At 34.2% G+C, this 18,156-nt stretch overlaps 1 long non-coding RNA gene and 1 pseudogene across 1 annotated transcript in view; one reads left to right on the forward strand and one right to left on the reverse strand.

The window, feature by feature from the left end:
- Positions 1 to 18,156, forward strand: part of LOC121038862 (uncharacterized) — a 122,141-nt gene that overhangs the window by 45,681 nt on the left and 58,304 nt on the right. The gene's annotated exons all lie outside the window — the stretch shown is intronic.
- On the reverse strand, positions 15,212 to 15,371 carry LOC121039104 (uncharacterized; annotated as a pseudogene).

Here is an 18,156-nt window from a genome sequence, read left to right on the forward strand (position 1 = left end):
AGAAAGAAAGAAAGAAAGAAAGAAAGAAAGAAAGAAAGAAAGAAAGAAAGAAAGAAAAAAATTGGCAATAGAGAAAAGAAAGGAAAAAACTTGGAAACCAGCCTAGCCTATTAACTATGTTAGCCTGTGGTTGTTGGTGTTGGTTGTTGTTAAGAATCAAGAGTCTTGATTTTTAATTCTCAACAAGGAGTGGATTTGAAACTGAGACCACTACATAAAGCTAGGATCTTTAAACCTCACTCACTGAAAAAGACTGTGAGAAAAAAAAAAATCTACCTGTCTGCAAAATAAAACTACAAAGACATTTGTCCTTTTTGGCCTAAATTCTGGGTGGGAGAAAACCATTTGCCATCAACATCACATGACTTAATGAGAACATGGCCTTAAAAGTGCATGGGTATTTCTACCATATTATAGTTGGAGGTGTAGTTCTATAAAAACTGGAGATTGATTTTACTGAACATAATTAGTTTTCTAAAATTAGTTTATAATTTCATAGCTACATGTGAGAAAATAATGTAAACTTCTAATATACTTTTATACATCCCTTATAATTAGTTCTTTCCTTGATTCAGCCTTCAAAAGGTTGTTATGGGGATCAGATTAGATAATATGCATAAAACTGTTAGATTAATGGCACATGGAAAATGCTCAATAACATTGGTTACTATTATTGTCATCATAATTATATTCACATTAAGTTTTAATGTTTGTACACATAGAGAAAACAGAGAAACTAACAATTATCAGCCTTCTGCTCTTCATCTAACACTGTGCTGTGTGCTTTCATAATTTTGTCTTATTCTTTGGAACAGGCATTACTATGTAACTTTTTGGTAGTTGAGGCCCTGAGAAAGGTAGTGTTCTAAGATTTCCGGTAAGTAGTAAATTTAGAACTCCAAATTTTGGATCTTTGACCCAAACCTTTAATTTGTTCTCCATACAACAAAACCATTCACAATCCTGAGTCCTCATATTTATTAGTTCAAGTTTGTATCCTTAAGATCAGATGGAAGATCATTTGGCTTTTTATTGTTAATTTCCAGTTAAAAGTAAAACAAATAAAATGGAAAGCACATAACAGGCTTCCTCCCACCCCCATTAACACAATCAGAATTCTTTTCTCTGGGTTTTCCAAGTTCACTGCTTGAGGCTTCTCCAGTCACTACCTCCCTCCAGAAATTAGAGTTAATGTAGTTAACATTTCATAGTGTATACAAATATTGAATGATTATGTTGTATACCTGAAACTAATACAATTTTGTTTGTCAATCATACCTCAATTTTAAAAAATAAGTAAAATGCAAAATGTGAAAGCAAAAACAAATAACTACCCATCTCTAGTTTTGTTATTTATTTAATTTTTTAATTAAAGAAAAATCTAAATCTAGCTTCACACTATTTTGCTGTAATTAACATCCATGGTGGTAATGGATCTATATTCACTTCTATAGACTCTGAACTAATATATAGATGTAATGGAAATGATGATAATGGTGGTGATGTTGGTGGTTGTGGTTTGCATGAACTAAGTTAGTGACAAGGTTGGAAAGATAAATAGGAACTAGTTAGCGATTTTTTTTTTAAATGTTTATTTATTTTTGAGACAGTGAGAGACAGAGCATGAATGGGGGAGGGCCAGAGAGAGACGGAGACACAGAATCTGAAACAGGCTCCAGGCTCTGAGCCGTCAGCCCAGAGCCCGACGCGGGGCTCGAACTCACGGACCGTGAGATCATGACCTGAGTTGAAGTCGGCCGCTTAACCGACTGAGCCACCCAGGCGCCCCAATGGTTTTGAATATAGACTTCCTAGTTACTTTAGTCTGCCTTGAAAGCTAGTGGAGAAACTGAAGGATTAGAGCATGTGAGACACTTGGGAACATTTTCATTTTGGAAAGAACATTCTGATAATTTGGAAAATGGATTGCTGAGGAATGACTGGAGGGAGGGAAAGAAGCTAATAAGTTGTTATGATAATGTAAATTATCAGGACCCGAATTGAGACAGTAAAAAGATAGATCTAACAGATAATAAGAAGATTGATATATAGGACTAGGAATGATTGAAAATGGGAAAGTGAGGAGTTAAAGAGTGAGTCCAAGTTTGTAGCTTAAATGAGTGGGTAGAACGTGATGGCATTTTGAAAAAATAAAATATAATGTGAAAAGAGAGAGAGAATGATGAACTCAACTTTGGACTTCGGACTAGAAACTTTCCCAGTTTCAAATGGAGCAGGCAAAGACACATGATCGTTGCCTCAGTGATTTCTTGCAGCGGGCTTTAGTTCTGAGGCAGTGCTGGGCTGTTCTCTCTCCCCATTTCTCTTCTCTCTCTCAAGTGGTAGTACTACTACTGTTAGTAGTAGCAATAGTGGTTTCAGCAGTGGTACTGATAGTAATAGTAGTAATCATCAGAGTAGGGTAGAAACTGCAAGATCAATTGCCCAGCACAAAAATGTCTGGTGTTTAGTGCTCAGTTGATTGGCGGAGGACTCATTTTGCACCACAGTTTTGGTGACTCTTCCTGGCTCTTTAGTTTCACTTCAGGTTTTCTGGCCCTTTCAAAAATTTGATTGGACATTTAAATGATCTAGAGTCAGCTCTGTTGCTTGTAACTAATAATTCTTGCTCAAATTGATGATTTGAATTTGGGTGCATGTAGAATATACAATTAGAAATGTCATATAGGAAGTATGAACTCATGGGTCTTGGTTCTTGAAAAAAAAATTCTCAGCTAGAGATTTGGCTGTGATCAGTATTTGGCTAGCAATTTTAACCTGCAAGGTCCTACGTACCTACAAGGTCTCTGAGGTGGTGGGTGGTGATGGAATTCCAAACACAGGTGAAGATTGTCCTCAGACGACTTATGGATGCCTCATCCTTTAAGACAAGAAAAAAAATACTAGAAGCAATAGCAGAAATTGAGTACCTGCATTCCATAGAATCACTAATAAACATGATTGATATTCTTTCCTCAAATGCATAAAGTTTCATAATGACAACGAGCTCTCTCCTACAGCCCAGGATCTGACCCCAAAGAATTTTATTTTCAAGTAAGCTTTTAAATATACTTCTCTAAGTATCTAGTTCATATAAGAGTTACATTTACACTTTTTTATTCTATTAAAAGTAGATGTGTGTGATGAGGACGATGCTTGATTTTTCACAGATCCTAGCCAGCTTTTATGATCAGAGATCTCTTCTTCACACCTGGCTTTACTAGTCTAGTAATATTGGCAGGATTAAATAAAATAGAAAAATTACTGAATTTTCAACAAATGCAAGAATTGAAGGGAGTCAAATTTCAAACATAATTTCAACACAAATCCCTCTTAATAGTTTGGGTTTGACAAAAACAGGAAAAATTTAACTAAGATTAAGTGAGATAAGTGCAGGTGATTAAATAATGGATTACAATATTTTTTTTTTCTGGAGTGTCATTTTCTTATCAACTACCTTTTAATCTCTACTATATCTTTAATAACAAACATTGATTTATCTCTAATAATTAAGAACTACATATTTTTTTTTCAACGTTTATTTATTTTTGGGACAGAGAGAGACAGAGCATGAACGGGGGAGGGGCAGAGAGAGAGGGAGACACAGAATCGGAAAGAGACTCCAGGCTCTGAGCCATCAGCCCAGAGCCTGACGCGGGGCTCGAACTCACGGACCGCAAGATCGTGACCTGGCTGAAGTCGGATGCTTAACCGACTGTGCCACCCAGCCAGGCGCCCCAAGAACTACATATTTTAAGGGGCCTATCTGCTCTTACCCTAATAATTATTTCCCTTCCAGTACAAAAGAGGAGGAATTAACCATTTGAGATGAAGACCAACATATCATTAGCAAATTAGTTTGGATTATGGCTCTTTGCAGATAATTATTTTAATACTATCATAAGGTAATGTTTTTATGATCTGTTTTCAAATAATTTAGTCTCCCCTAGATTTAAGACCCCCTAAAGGGCAGAGAACATGCCTTAATGATTTTTGTAAATCCAGAAGCTAACATAGAATCTGAACTATAGTAGGCTTCCAGTACATATTTATTGAAGGAGAGATTGAAGAAATCATAAACCAACCAAGAAAAATTTTGCCCATTAAGAGGTTAAAAGGAGGTGCAGTCTATTGAAAAAAAAAGTGTTTCATGTAGAGGACTTATTTTTAATAACACATGTTTCTTAAGCACGTAATAAAGTGATTGATATTGTAGATACACAAAAGTAATGAACTTTTTTTGTAGGCTGCATATTAAGGAAGAGAATATTTAAGAGATTGTCAGGAAAATTCAACCTTTACTCTCCCAATACACTTAGATAACTGCACACATTTCTTAGTATAACAAAAACATTTAATGCTTGTGAGAATGGAATGAGAAGAAAGAAAAGAAATATTACCTGACAAGATTTCACTAAATGAGTGATATATTGAGCAATTTGAGATAACTTAGTCTTTGGAAGCATTCCCAGTCATAAAAACTAAGTCAAAAAACATCATTTTGCATAGTATTCACCTTCTTTGAATTCAAAGTTAATAAACCATAATTCTTATAATTTCTTTTTGAGAAGTAAGGATCATCTCTTTCAGAACTTTCTTTCTGAATGTTATTACAAGGCTCAAAATGAATTAAGGGTTTGTGTAAGGATGCTTTGAAAAATGATGTCTGTGTATGGGGTCTATTTGAAATTAGCAGATGACACTAGAATGATTAGATGAAAATGCTAATTTTATGATGCTTGTATCCTGCTGTTTAATCGTTGATTCTGACAATATTGTAATTAATTTTTTGCATCTATTTTGTTGGGTTTTTAAAGCCAAGGGCATAATTTATACAATTAAATAAAACCTTGATGTTTTCAATCAAAAAAGGAAAACACTCGAAATAATATGGATCAGACCCTGTGAAAAAATCAAGTTGTTCATAATATAGCCACTTCACTCTGAATAGTTAGTATCGCAACTCTGAATTTCAATTAATGGTATCCTTCAAAAGTCTCATGCTTTGATAATTAGTTTGGACCTGTGTCAAATTCATTTAAATGAGAAATCAGCTGTCAAAGACAAAAACATACTTCAATTTAGAGATGTGCTTTTAACTTTTTAAAAATTTATCTTTTATTTTGAAATTTTTCAAATGCCCAGGAAAGTTGAGTGAACAGTTAAATGAACACCTGTGCACCCATCACTAACATTGACCAATTACTAATATCCTATCTACCTGCTCTATTTTCCTTTCTCTGTCCAAATGAATGTTGCACACATCAAGATATTTCACTTCTAACTCCTTCAGCATGAACCAACAAGACAAGGACATTTCTCTACCCAGCCACAATGTTTTACATTTTAGAAAGTTAGTATGAATTCAAAATCATGATGCAACCAGCAAAATTTCCTCAGTTGTAGTAAAAAAGTCTGTTATAAATTTGTTTTATAACATTGAGGACCAGTCAATATTGATGAAGTGTCATTGGTCATATGTCTTCATTTTCTCACAATCTGTAGAAGTCCTAGAATTTTCTGTCATTCTTCATATTTGATTCTTTGAAGAGTCCAGTCCTTTTGTCTTGCAGAATAACCCACATTTTGTATTATGTTTATATTTATGACTTGATTTAGGTCAAATATTTTTGACAAGACCATGGCATGGGTGATGTTGGGTACCTCTTACTATATTATAGCTGGAAACATATAATGTTGGGTCTTTCCACTAGTTGCAATGCCCGGAGTAACACCCAGATCTCTCCATTGTAAAAGCACACTTCCCTTTTTAATAGTTCACAAATCATCTGTGGAGTGATACTCTGAGATCTTGTAAATATACTTTTATCCAACATGTCACAAATTCTTTTAGGTCCTATCGATTATTCTTGTTAGAACCACTAAAACTACATTAGCAGATAGAAAATCATAATTTTCTGATGATATTTTTAGTACACTCCTCCTAACCCAATATTTCTTTCCCTTCCTCTTTCTTTTAAAAATTACTGTGGATCCATGCGTGTTTGTTTTAATTCCGTGTATTATCTGTCAACCATTAAGTTCATTATTAATTTTGATACTAAAATGGACCCACATTTTGTTAGGAGAAGTTTCTACTAGCCAGTTTCTACTTCCATGTATCCTGACACCATTGGTCTTTGAGTATTTTCTTCTTGACCAATAACATATTCCAGGTTCACTTTTGTTTCTGAAGATCTAAAATCAATCATTTCTTCAGAGAACCCTGGTATTCTAAATGGAGAATGGTTTTCTAAAAGCAAGATCTGGGTACTAGTTCTGTGATTGTTTTTTTTTTTTTTTTCAATATTTATGTAACACATTTTTCCTCTCATTATTTTCTTGAGTAGGACCTCTGGTACAAATCTAGATAGAAGTAATAATAGTTGACATCTTTGCCTGGTTCTGCCCTAAAGGAGAAGTACATTTTTACCTTTGAGTATGATTTAGGATGTAGGGATTTTATAAATTCTATTAATCAGATCAAGCAGGTTCCCTTCTGTTGCTATTGTATTGACAATTTTATCCTGAATGGGTGCTATTTTATCTAATGCCTTTTCTATACCTAACAGAAGAACATATGATTTTTCTCTCAGTGTCTTGGTGAGATTACTGTATTTATTTTTGGAAATTTTTAGAAGTGACTTCAAATTTACAAAATGTTATAAGAATCAAACTGATTAAAGGAATTCCTGTATATGCTTTATCCAGAATAACTTACTATTAATATTTTATCTCACTTTTAAAATTATTTGATGCATGTACACTCTCTTCATTATAAATATATTCTTCATTATAAATATATATATATATGTATTTTTGCATATACATACATTTTTTGTATTATATATATGTATATTGATGAACTGTTTAAAGTAGTTTGGGTACATTAATACTCCTTTGCCCCTGAATGCTCCACTGTCTATTTCTTAAGAATAGAGAAATTACCTAATCAAAGTACAGTTACCAAATGAAGTAAATTTAACATAATCTTAAATACTTTCATTTAAGCTATCATTTTTACTCCATTTTTTTCCAATTCACTTGTAATGTCATTATAGCCTTTGTTCCCCTCCAGTACAGTACTAGTCTAGCTTCAGAAATTGCATTTAATCATCATGCCACTTTAGCCTTTTAAAATATGGAACATTTCTACAGTCTTATTTTGCCCTTTTGTGATATTGGAGAATATAGCTCCCTCACTTTTTATTAAGAGAAAGGTTTTTCTGATTTTTTTTTCTGATTTGATATAATGTATTATTGGCTAAAAAATTACATGTATGATGGTGTGTCTTTCTCAGGATATCTCATCGGAGGGGTACATATTTTCCAGTTGTTCCTCATTGGTGATATCAATTTTGATCATTTCATCAAGGTCTGATTTTTCTACTGGTGGAAATTACTGGTGGAATTTTTCTGAACAACAACAAGTCTGTGGGAAAATATTTAAGACCATTCAATTATTAGATGAAGGTGACTTTTTTATTGTCATGGGTAGGTTTTTGGCTTTGTTAAGGTTGGTGTACTTTCCCTCACTCCTACGACATAAACATTCAAGAATCTCATCCAAAAGCCTGAGGTCTTTACCAGATCTCTTGAACTCCAACTTCTATTTTCTCAAAACAATATAAATCTGATAAAAACTTCTGTTCAGCTCTGTAGCATCCCAGCTTCTGCTTTCTGGTGTGTTGATTTGTTTGTTCTGAGACATGTCCTTCCTTTGAACAGCTTTGGCATCCAACTATCACAAGAAAATTTCATGCAAATTTCTGGATTCTGTTTTCAGCAGTTTCTTCCCCTCCATTACCAGCCCCTTGGAAATTGTAGATTTCATATGTCTGCTTCCTTAGCTCAGTGTGAGTAGAGCTTCCTGTTCATACTCTATTGTCTTTCACTGGCATTAGCAAATGCCCTCAAGTTAGAAGCAAAGATAACTATGGACCTAATGTGCATGCATTTCCCTTTGCTTAGGGATCACCATGTTGCTAATCTACAAAACATTCAGATAGGTGTTCCATGTATTTTGCATTGTTTTTATAGTCGTTTGGCAGGCAGGTTATTTTTATACAAGCTATTCTCTAATATTTTGGTAGTCTACTCACTGCTTTTGTTTTTTTTTTTAATTTTTTTTTTAACATTTATTCCCTTTTGAGATGCAGAGAGAGACGGAGTGTGAGCCGAGGAGGGGCAAAGAGTGAGGGAGACACAGAATCTGAAACAGACTCCAGGCTCTGAGCTGTCAGCACAGAGCCCGACATGGGGCTCGAACTCATGGACCGAGAGATCATCACCTGAGTCGAAGTCAGCCACTTAAGCAGACTGAGCTGCACAGGCACCCCCTCACTGCTCTTTTAATAACAGTTGAATTATGCATATCCAGTTTCTTTTCCTGTAATCTAAAATGTTTTTTAATTTCCTAATTTAAAATTTTCCTAACCTAAAATGTGAGAGTGTCAATAGGTGTGACAACTTTTTTGCTGGACTTGGCCAGAGAACATAGTGGTTTAAAAGTGTTCTGGCTGTTCTTAGTTTTCCTCTTCCCTAGAACCAAAATCTATTCCTTGCCATTTTGTGCCATATTCTATACTTTAGAGTCTGAATTCTGTAGACTGCTTCATCTGCGCGTCCTCCATTTTGACAGCAAGTTGGGCCTAGACACAGGGAGGCCCCTGCAGTAGATTGGCAGTTACTAGGATAGACAGACTGGGAAAATTTTCTGTACTCTTGTAAGCCCATGACAGTCTGGCAATGCTTGCATTCCTCTGTGACTGTGCTTATAGTCCCTGTAGACCTTACCTTCTTTCATAGCCTCAGCATGTATTAATTTCTCAAACCATTCTCTCCTTTTTCTTTCTTCAGGTCTAAGATGGTAACAGTCTCCACTATTACTTCTCACTGGGTGCTTCATCATTCATTATTAGTGTCCTCAGGTATACCCTCACTCCTGAAAATAGTTGATCCATTAAATACTCCAGTTAAATCCTTCGGAATAAGCCATCTCTTTCTTATAGAAATTTCCACTGATATATTAGATCAGTAATTATCAAGAAATTCTCCCAGAGGAAAAAAAAAAAGACAAAAATATAAGTAGAAGATTTCAAAGAGGATAGACTGAGAATTTTTAATGTCTTTTTTCATAGATTTGCTAATACATAGGTAAGTAAAAATGTGTTAGTAATAAAAGTAACAAATGTTGAGGGGTGCCTGAGTGGCTTAGTTGATTGAGCATCTGACTCTTGATTTTGGCTCAGGTCATGATCCCAGGGTCATGCAATCAAGCCCTGCATCAGGCTCTGGACTGAGCATGGAGCCCACCCAATCTCTCTGTGTCTCTCTCTGTGTCTCTCTCTTCTCTCTCTTTCTCTCTCTCTCTCACTTTCTCTCTCTGTAAAATTGAAAAAATGAAACAAAAAAATGTTGAGTTCTCATTTACAAAACATGTCCATCAGAGGGACGTGGGTGGGGGGTGGTGGGAGGGAAACATGATACAACCATATCATTACTGTTAATGCATCTGCTTTGAATGTGGCACTCCTGCTTGTATTTCATTGGTCAAAACATGTCACACGGACAAGTCCAATTATAATGTAGTAGAGACAAATAACCCTTTCTCAAGTATATTGTGAATATTCTGGGCACTAGTGCACTAAACATAAGGAATTGCAGAAGAAAAAACAATGGAGGAAAAAGAGAAAAAGAAGTACATGAATAGATGACAATGTAGAATTGTCCAGAATTGAAGGAATTTATGAACCCCAAAATAAATGTCCACTCTGTGTACAAAGCCAGTTAAACCAATATGAAGCCATACTCAGAAAATAACTGAATTGTAAAATACTGACATTGCAATGAAAATGTTAAAGTATGTTAGAAAGAAGTGACATATCTACAAAAGTATGATAACTAGATTAAAACGTTCTTTCTCGTGAACAACAATAAATACCAGAATACTCTCCCAGGATATTGTCTAAGTTCTGAGAAACTTAGTATTTTATGGCAACCAAGCTATCATCTAGGAGTCCAAACAATAAAGACATTTGTGAGTCATAAAATGTTAAGCAAAATTTCTACTCATAGAAAGAACTGTTACAAAACATTTTGAGCATGAAGAAAATGAATCCAAGTGGGGGGGGAGGAGGGTAAACAAAAATATTAGTCCCTCAAAATATGATGTTGCAATATTAATGTCAAACAGCAAAGATAAGAGGTAGGAATACAAGTTAGTAATCAAATGAAGAATTTACAAAGAAGATATAGAAAAACTGAACTTATGTACATCCTTAATAACATGATTTTAACATTTATAAAGGCAATCTGAAAAAAATAATAGAGTTTTGTGTGTGTGTGGTTTTTTTTTGGGGGGGGTGGGTTGGAGAGGGAGAGAGAACAGGGAAATGGGCAGAGGGAGAGAGAATCTTAAGCAGGATCCACACTCATTTCAGAGCCCCATGCAGGGGTTTATCCCATGACTCTGGGATCATGACCTGAGCTGAATCAAGAGTTGGAGGTTCAACTGGCTGAATCACCCAGGTGTCCCAATAGACAAATTCTTAAATACAGAGTCAGTGGAGAGATTTTAATACATTTCTAATGAAAATAAAGAGATAAAGGAAATTAAGAAATACAAATAAAGATTTAATATGGGTTTATCTAATAGAAATATATTAATCTCTGAAGCCTAGTATGAGAAAATGCAATCATTTTTATGTATAAATATATTGACAAAGAAAGAACATGTGCCTTTCACAACTGTGTTTCTAGAAACTTAAAACAATAAATATTATAGAGACCTCATTGTTTGACACAATGCAGTTAAGTGAGACATGCAAAAATTAACTGATATAATAAAAAAAATTACTATAGGTTGCAAAAGTTTTAAATGCCCAGAAAAAAATCCGTGTCTTTGAGGGGGGAAAAATCAATGAACATTACAAAATAGAACTGAATGTATTAATTTTATTTTTGTACTATTTTTTTAAATGTTTATTTATTTATTTTTTAGAGAGAGAGAGAGCACACACAGGAGTTCATGCACAGGAATGGGGGAGGGAGAGAGCGGGAAACAGAGAATCCCAGCAGCCAGCACAGATCCCAACAAGGGTTCAAATTCACCAACTGTGAGATCATGACCTGAGCTGAAATCAAGAGTCTGATGCTTAACTGACTGAGTAACCCAGATGGCCCTGAATGTATTAATTTTAAAAGATACAACAAGATTTTGGAATATTTCTAGCCATAATTTCAATTGTATTTTCAGTCAAGAAAATTTGAAATTCTGTGAGCTAAGAATCTAACACAGAAACTTACAAGGACAAGGATGTGGCTGAAAGAAAAGGGGAATGAACAAAATAAAGATAAGAACAGAAATTAATAAAATACAAAATAGTAAAACATATACATATGAGGATCTTCAAAACCAAGGCTCATTTTTTGGAAAGAAAAATCTTTAGTAACATTTATGAGGAAAATAAAGCAATAGCAAAAGACTATTCATTAAACTATGGAACAAAAAAAGGCAGAAATAACTACAGATATAATAGAGATTAAATATATATTTAATATATATCAATATATGTTATATATAATGAAACAATTTGTCAATAAATTTGAAAATCCTTATGTAATGGATTATTTACATCAATAACAATTGTAACATCAATAACCAAAATTCTTTTTAGAAAAAATAGAGATCTTTGAAATCCTCTAAGCACTAAAGATTTTAATTTAAATTTTTATTATTAATTTTTTTAATGTTTATTTATTTTTGAGAGACAGAGAGAGAGAGAGAGAAATCAGGGAGGGGCAGAGAGAGAAGGTGACACAGAATCTGAAGCAGACTCCAGGCTTTGAGCTGTCAGCACAGAGCCCAACACGGGCTGTAACTAACGAACTGCAAGATCATGACCTGAGCCGCCCAGGCACTTCTAAAAGTTTTAATTATTAATCAAGATAAACTACTCATCCTGAAAAGACACCAGAACCATACCATTTTACAGGTGAATTTACTAAAACTTCAAAGAACTGATAATGTCCTTCCTATGCAAACTGTTAAGAAAGTATTAAATAGGTGGGATGCAGATTGCATAATATAAAAAATGGATCACAGACCTAAATGTAAAATGCAAAACCATAAAACTTCTAGAAAATAACAAAAGAAAATCTAGGTGACCTTGGGTTTGGTGATGATTTCTTCAATACAACACTAGAACCGCTAGCCACAGAAGACATTGATATGTAAAAAAATTAAAATTAAAAACATCTGCTCTGTGAAAGACACATATAGGAGAATGAGAAACAAGCTACAGACTGGGAGAAAATATTTGCAAAACGCATAGCTGTTAAAGCATTGGTATCCAAAATATACAAAGAACCTTCAAACTATACAATCAGAAAACAATTAAAAATGGTCAAGAATCTGAAAAGATACCTCTTCCAAGATTGACAAATGGCTTATAAGCATATGAAAAGATGCTCAAAATTACATGTCATTAAAGAATTGTATGTTAAAACCGAGATACTACAATACTACTTAATAGAATGGCTAAAGTTCAACAAACAAGCAAACTTACCATAAAAACTGAAAATACCCAATGTTTTCAAGAATCCAGAGCCATAGGAATTCTCAGTCATTGCCAGTAGAAATGTGAAATGCTACAGCTTCTTTGGAAGACACTTCAGCAGTTTCTTTTTCTCCTTTTCCTCCTCCTGCCCCTCCTTCCTCGTCTCCTTCCCCCTTTTTCTTCCTTTTCTTCTTCCTCTTCTCCTCCACTTCCTCCCTCCTTCTCTGGCAGTTTCTTACAAAGCTAAACATAGTGTTACTGAATGATCCAGTAATTACTCTGCTAGGTGTTTACTTGAATGAGTTGGCAACTGTGTTTACACAAAAACCCACCCGACAGTCTCTGTAGTGGTTTTATTAATAATTCCCCCAAACTAAAAGCAACCAAAGTATCCTTCAATAGGTGACAAAATAAACATACTGTGGTACATCCATTCAATGGAATATCATTCAATAATTTAAGAAAATGAACTAGAAAGCCACACAAAGATGAGTCTGGGGCGCCTGGGTAACTCAGGCAGTTAAGCATTCAATTTCGGCTCAGGTCATGATCTCACAGTTCATGGGTTTGAGCCCTGCCTCTGGTTCTGTGCTGTCAGCTCAGAGCCTAGATCCTGCTTCAGATTCTGTGTCTCCCACTCTCTCTGCCCTTCCCTGACTTGTACTCTTCTCTCACTCTCTCAAAAATAATAAACATTAAAAAAATAAATGAATCTTAATTGTATATTACTAAATAATAGAAGCTAGTCTCTAACGGCTGCTATATGATTCCCCCTCTATTGCCACAGACTATGAGTCTGGAGTTCTCACTTGTCCAGCAAGAGAGTGGATGCAGAATTGAATACATGAGAGGCTAATGTCTAGGAGGAGACAAGGGCCCTGAACAAGGGCTTCGTCTCTGTATTTATTGAGCTCACAAGATATTACTCATGTGGTGAACGTGAAGAAAACAAGATCTTACAACAATTATGTATTAATACTGGATTTATTAATGATAAAAAAGGCACCACACTAATGCAAAACATTAATAAATGAAACTGTGCACAGGAAAGGAGAACATATGGGAGCTCTCTGTACAACCTGCTGAAGTTTTCCATAAATTTAAAACTGTTTTAACAAATAAGTCTATTAAGTGAAAAAAAAGTTCAATACCCATTTGTATGAAAAGCATAGAACAAGATGGAGAAAGATGGAGAGTGATAGTAGATGCGCAAATGAAATATATCCAGCATTTGGGGAATAATTTGACTTCTGGATATCAAGGTGTAATATAAAGCTATATCAACTCAAGTGGGCTGGTATTGGGGAAAGCTTTGCTAGAACAGTTTAATTAATGAAAGCTGAGGAACAGATCCATGGGCAAATGAAAGTTTAACTTCATGAATTGGGAAGCAATGCAGACCAGCACAGAAAGGATGGACTCTTCAATGGTGCAGAGGGTACTGATTTTCTGCGTGGAAATAAAAACTGTTAAAACCCTATCTCGTGGCAAATAAAAAAGAAAATTCCTGATGGACAAAAGAGCTAAATGATAAAAACTAAGTTTTAAATTTTTAGAAGAAAATATATCACCATGTAGTAGGGAAGTAGTTCTTAAATAAGATTCAATGTCATAAAACCTGAAATAAAACTTGTAAAAATTTGGCTATATTAGCACGTTTTTATAGAAGATAAAATATGCATTAATTAAAAAAAACACAGACTGGAAGAAAATAAAGACAACAAATATTTGACAAACAGCAGTAACCAATATTTCTAAATTGTTAAGAAAGACTCATCAACAGAATAATGAGCACAACATGTAACAGAAGCTCCTCATGAACAAGAACTCCACCTAATTATTTATGATATTTGAGAAAATGCAAAATAAAATGATATTAAGATACTATTTTACACATAATAGAATGGCAAAATGAAAATACTTGCTAACACCACTTGCTTTGGAGGGGTGTGGAGAAACAAACATTTCTATTGCTACACCATGATAGTGGCAATATAACCAGCAAGCATAACTCGGTACATAATCTGATGGTATCTAATACATTTGAAAAATGCACACTTCTTACCAAAATATTCTACTCTCAGATTAAGAAATAGCTACCTATTTTGCCATTGCTGTATTTTTATTAATATGTATCATTTTGTGTGCCTAATGCAGAACTCTAAAAATTCTTTTGGTTGTAAAAGTATGTTTTATTTTGACTTAGTGTGAAGAGACCTCTACCATGCAGAGAAAGCATTGTTCATTGCAAAAAAAAATACACATTTCTAAAATTGCCTTGTGTCTCGTCAAAAATCTAGCTATTCAATAACAATGTTCTATTTCTTCTATATAGTTGAAAATATAAATTGTCCATGGTAGTTTACTAATGATCAAACTCATCCAACTCTTCATTTACATAGTTTATTTTTCTCCCAAAAGAGAAAGGTTTTTTTTTTTTTCTTTTTAAGGGCAAATAATATATGATACTTCTTCTTGAGAATACTGGGTAATAGACAAAAATTCCACTGGCATTTCTATCATTCACAAGCTCACTCATTTCTACATTCTTTTGTATGGGCTCTGACAATATAATGGTGTTTCTAGCCTTTTATTCTTGATCTTGAACAAGAATCCTGGTGTGCCTGTCAGAATTGTAAGGGAGAGTATAAAGAAGTTATGCACCATGGTGCCAGAAATGAGAGGCAAATGAATAATTTGAAATGGTAGATTTTAGAGAGACAGAACAGAATTTGCTATTCTTAAGAAACTTTACTGAGACATTTAGGATAGATACTACACTTGATCTTAGCCAAAAGGCCGAGAAGCGATGAGGCATTTAGGATAGAAAAGAAGATCTAAGTTGCTGTATATCTCTAACAGCCGGGGCATAAATAAAACTTATTGATCTTTGCATTTTATAACCAATGTTTTTTACTTTACCTTATAATACTCTGGTAATTACTAAAATAGATTATTTGACTGTTATCGTCTTTATTAAAATATACTTAGCCAATGTAAACTACGTTGTGAGAGTACATCATTCAGGCAGTACAAACATAAGAATTAAATTCATTCTGACGGGTTCATGTATTTTATGAGTTTTAGGGAAACATTTATGAAAAACTCTAATCCAAAGTGAATATCCAATGTGAGCATATTAATGTGAATTAATATATTACTCTATATTATATTACTGTATACTATATAACATTAATATTAATATATTAATGTTCCTATATGTCTAACTTTCAAGCAAAGAATCAAAACACATTCAGATTAAATCGTTCTGGCAATTTAAAAATAAAACTTCATTAAAATTTTCTTGACTCAAGGTTACAGTTGCTTGAATAATGTATATTTTGTTTAAATTGTTATGGTGTTTAGGCATAAATTTATTTGTTTGACATATATCATTGTTTTACATTTTCATATCTTAGGCAAATTAGTGAGAGTATGTATTTCAGCTAAGAAGACTCATTCCATTTTCTTGAAGTCTCCACTTAGCATTTCACCTGAGTAGTAAATGAGGTTAAGATTTATGAGGTTAAGAGAATTTTCAGAAACAAGTCATTTTAATTTGGAACTTGAGTGATAAATTACACAGAAATTCCTCTTTAAGCCATTGTGAAAATATTTTCTCTAAATTATAAGTTGTATTTATCTGTTACCTAGATAACATGTAAAAAATATACATTTGGGGGGAGCATATAAAAATATACATTTTTGAGTTATTTTTGACAACTTTATAAAGCAAAACAACTAACTTTAAAATTAATTTTCCCTTCATGTTCTTTTTCTTAATGTTCATCTTCTTAAATTTTTTTAATGTTTATTTATTTTTGAGAGAGAGAGACACACACACACAGAATATGAAAGAGGCTCCAGGCTCTGGGCTATCAGGATAGAGCCCGATGTGGGGCTTAAACTCATGGAGTGTGAGATCATGACCTGAACTGAAGTGGGACTCTTACCCAAATGAGCCACCCAGGCACCCCATTAATGTTCATCTTTGATGAAGAGAGAGAAAGAAAGGGAGGGACAGAGAAAGAGGGGGAGAGAGAAAGAATCGCAAGCAGGCTCTGTCCTGTCAGCATGGAGCCCAAAGCAGGGCTCAAACTCACAAACTGTGAGATATGACCTGAGCCAAAATCAAGAGTCGAACACTTGACCGACTGAGCCACCCAGGCAGCCCCCCTTCATGTTCTTGGAGGCATCTAGTTGGTACAAAACTATTTACATTGTTGGTTAATTCTAATTTCGTCTCATTTTTTTTTCTTTTCTCAAATGTAATAACTTTCCTGGGAAAAGAAGAATATAGCAGGGCAACTTGAAATAGCCTAAAGTTATAACGTTAAAAAGAGAATGGGAAAATGGTATGCTTGCTTTGAGGTTAGCAGTGATTAACTGTGTGCATTCATATTGTACATTGATGCTCATAAAGTGCTTTTATGTCAGCAATGGTGTTGTATTTCATTGTGCATTTACTGTATGTCAAACACACTGATAAGTAGTTCATCTGCAATACTGCTTTAATCCTCAAACAACCCTATGAGTCATTAGGCACTACTATTATTTCTATTATATGAATGTAATACTGAATTTTAGGTAATGTATATAAAATCACATAGAGAGTAAAGCTAGTAAGTGGCCTGATTACTGTAGCATTTATCCTATTTATCTATGTTTCTCATCTGTCATCTGATTTCTTGCCTTTTTGATCTATCACTGACAGAGGGGTTTTGAAGACTCCAACTGTAAGAGTATATTTGTCTATTTCTTATTTCACTTGTATTGCTTCACATACTCTGTGATGTTCTGTTAGGTGCATGCACATTTAAGGTCTTCTTTTAAAATTGATGCCTTTATTATTATGTAATATTCCTGTTTATCCATGAAAATTTAGTTCTGAAACCTTTGAAATTAACATAGCTATTTCAGCTTTCTTTTGATTAGCATTAGTATGGTACATCTTTCTCTATCCCTTTGCTTTCAATCTGAGTCTTTTATTTAATGTAGGTTTCTTGTAGACTGCATACACTTTGACTTTTAAGTCCCTTCTGACATTCTCTATCTTATAATTAGTGTATTTTGAGCATTGAAACTTAAAGTGGTTATTGATGTAATTGGATTAACACCCAACAATTTTGTACATTCTTTCTCTTGTACCTCCTCATATTTTGCCTTTTCTAGTTTTAACTTGCAATTTATATGATCTTATTTTATCTCCTCTCAATGTATCAATTATACTTTAAAATATTTAGTGGTTGAGCTAGAGTTTTCAGTATACATTTTAAGCTAAGCCTAGTCCACCTGCAAATAACAGTGTACTGCCTTACATGTTATGCAGGTGTCTTGTACCAGAATATTCCCAGTTCTACATCCCATTTCTTGTATTGCTCTCATGCACTTTATTTTTCCATATGCAAAGTCATGCAATACATTATTATTTTTTAAATTTCATTTATTTATTTTGAGAGAGAGAGAGAAAGCGTGAGCATGCATGCAGGGGAGGGGCAGAGAAAGAGGGAGACAGAGAATCCCAAGCAGGCTCCCCACTTGATAGCAGAGGCTCTTGCTCTGATAGTGCAGAGTCCTGCACATGGGGCTTATCTCA

The sequence above is a fragment of the Herpailurus yagouaroundi genome, unplaced genomic scaffold (assembly GCF_014898765.1).
Source record: "Herpailurus yagouaroundi ecotype Mexico unplaced genomic scaffold, PumYag 166, whole genome shotgun sequence".
Taxonomy (NCBI): Eukaryota; Metazoa; Chordata; class Mammalia; order Carnivora; family Felidae; genus Herpailurus; species Herpailurus yagouaroundi.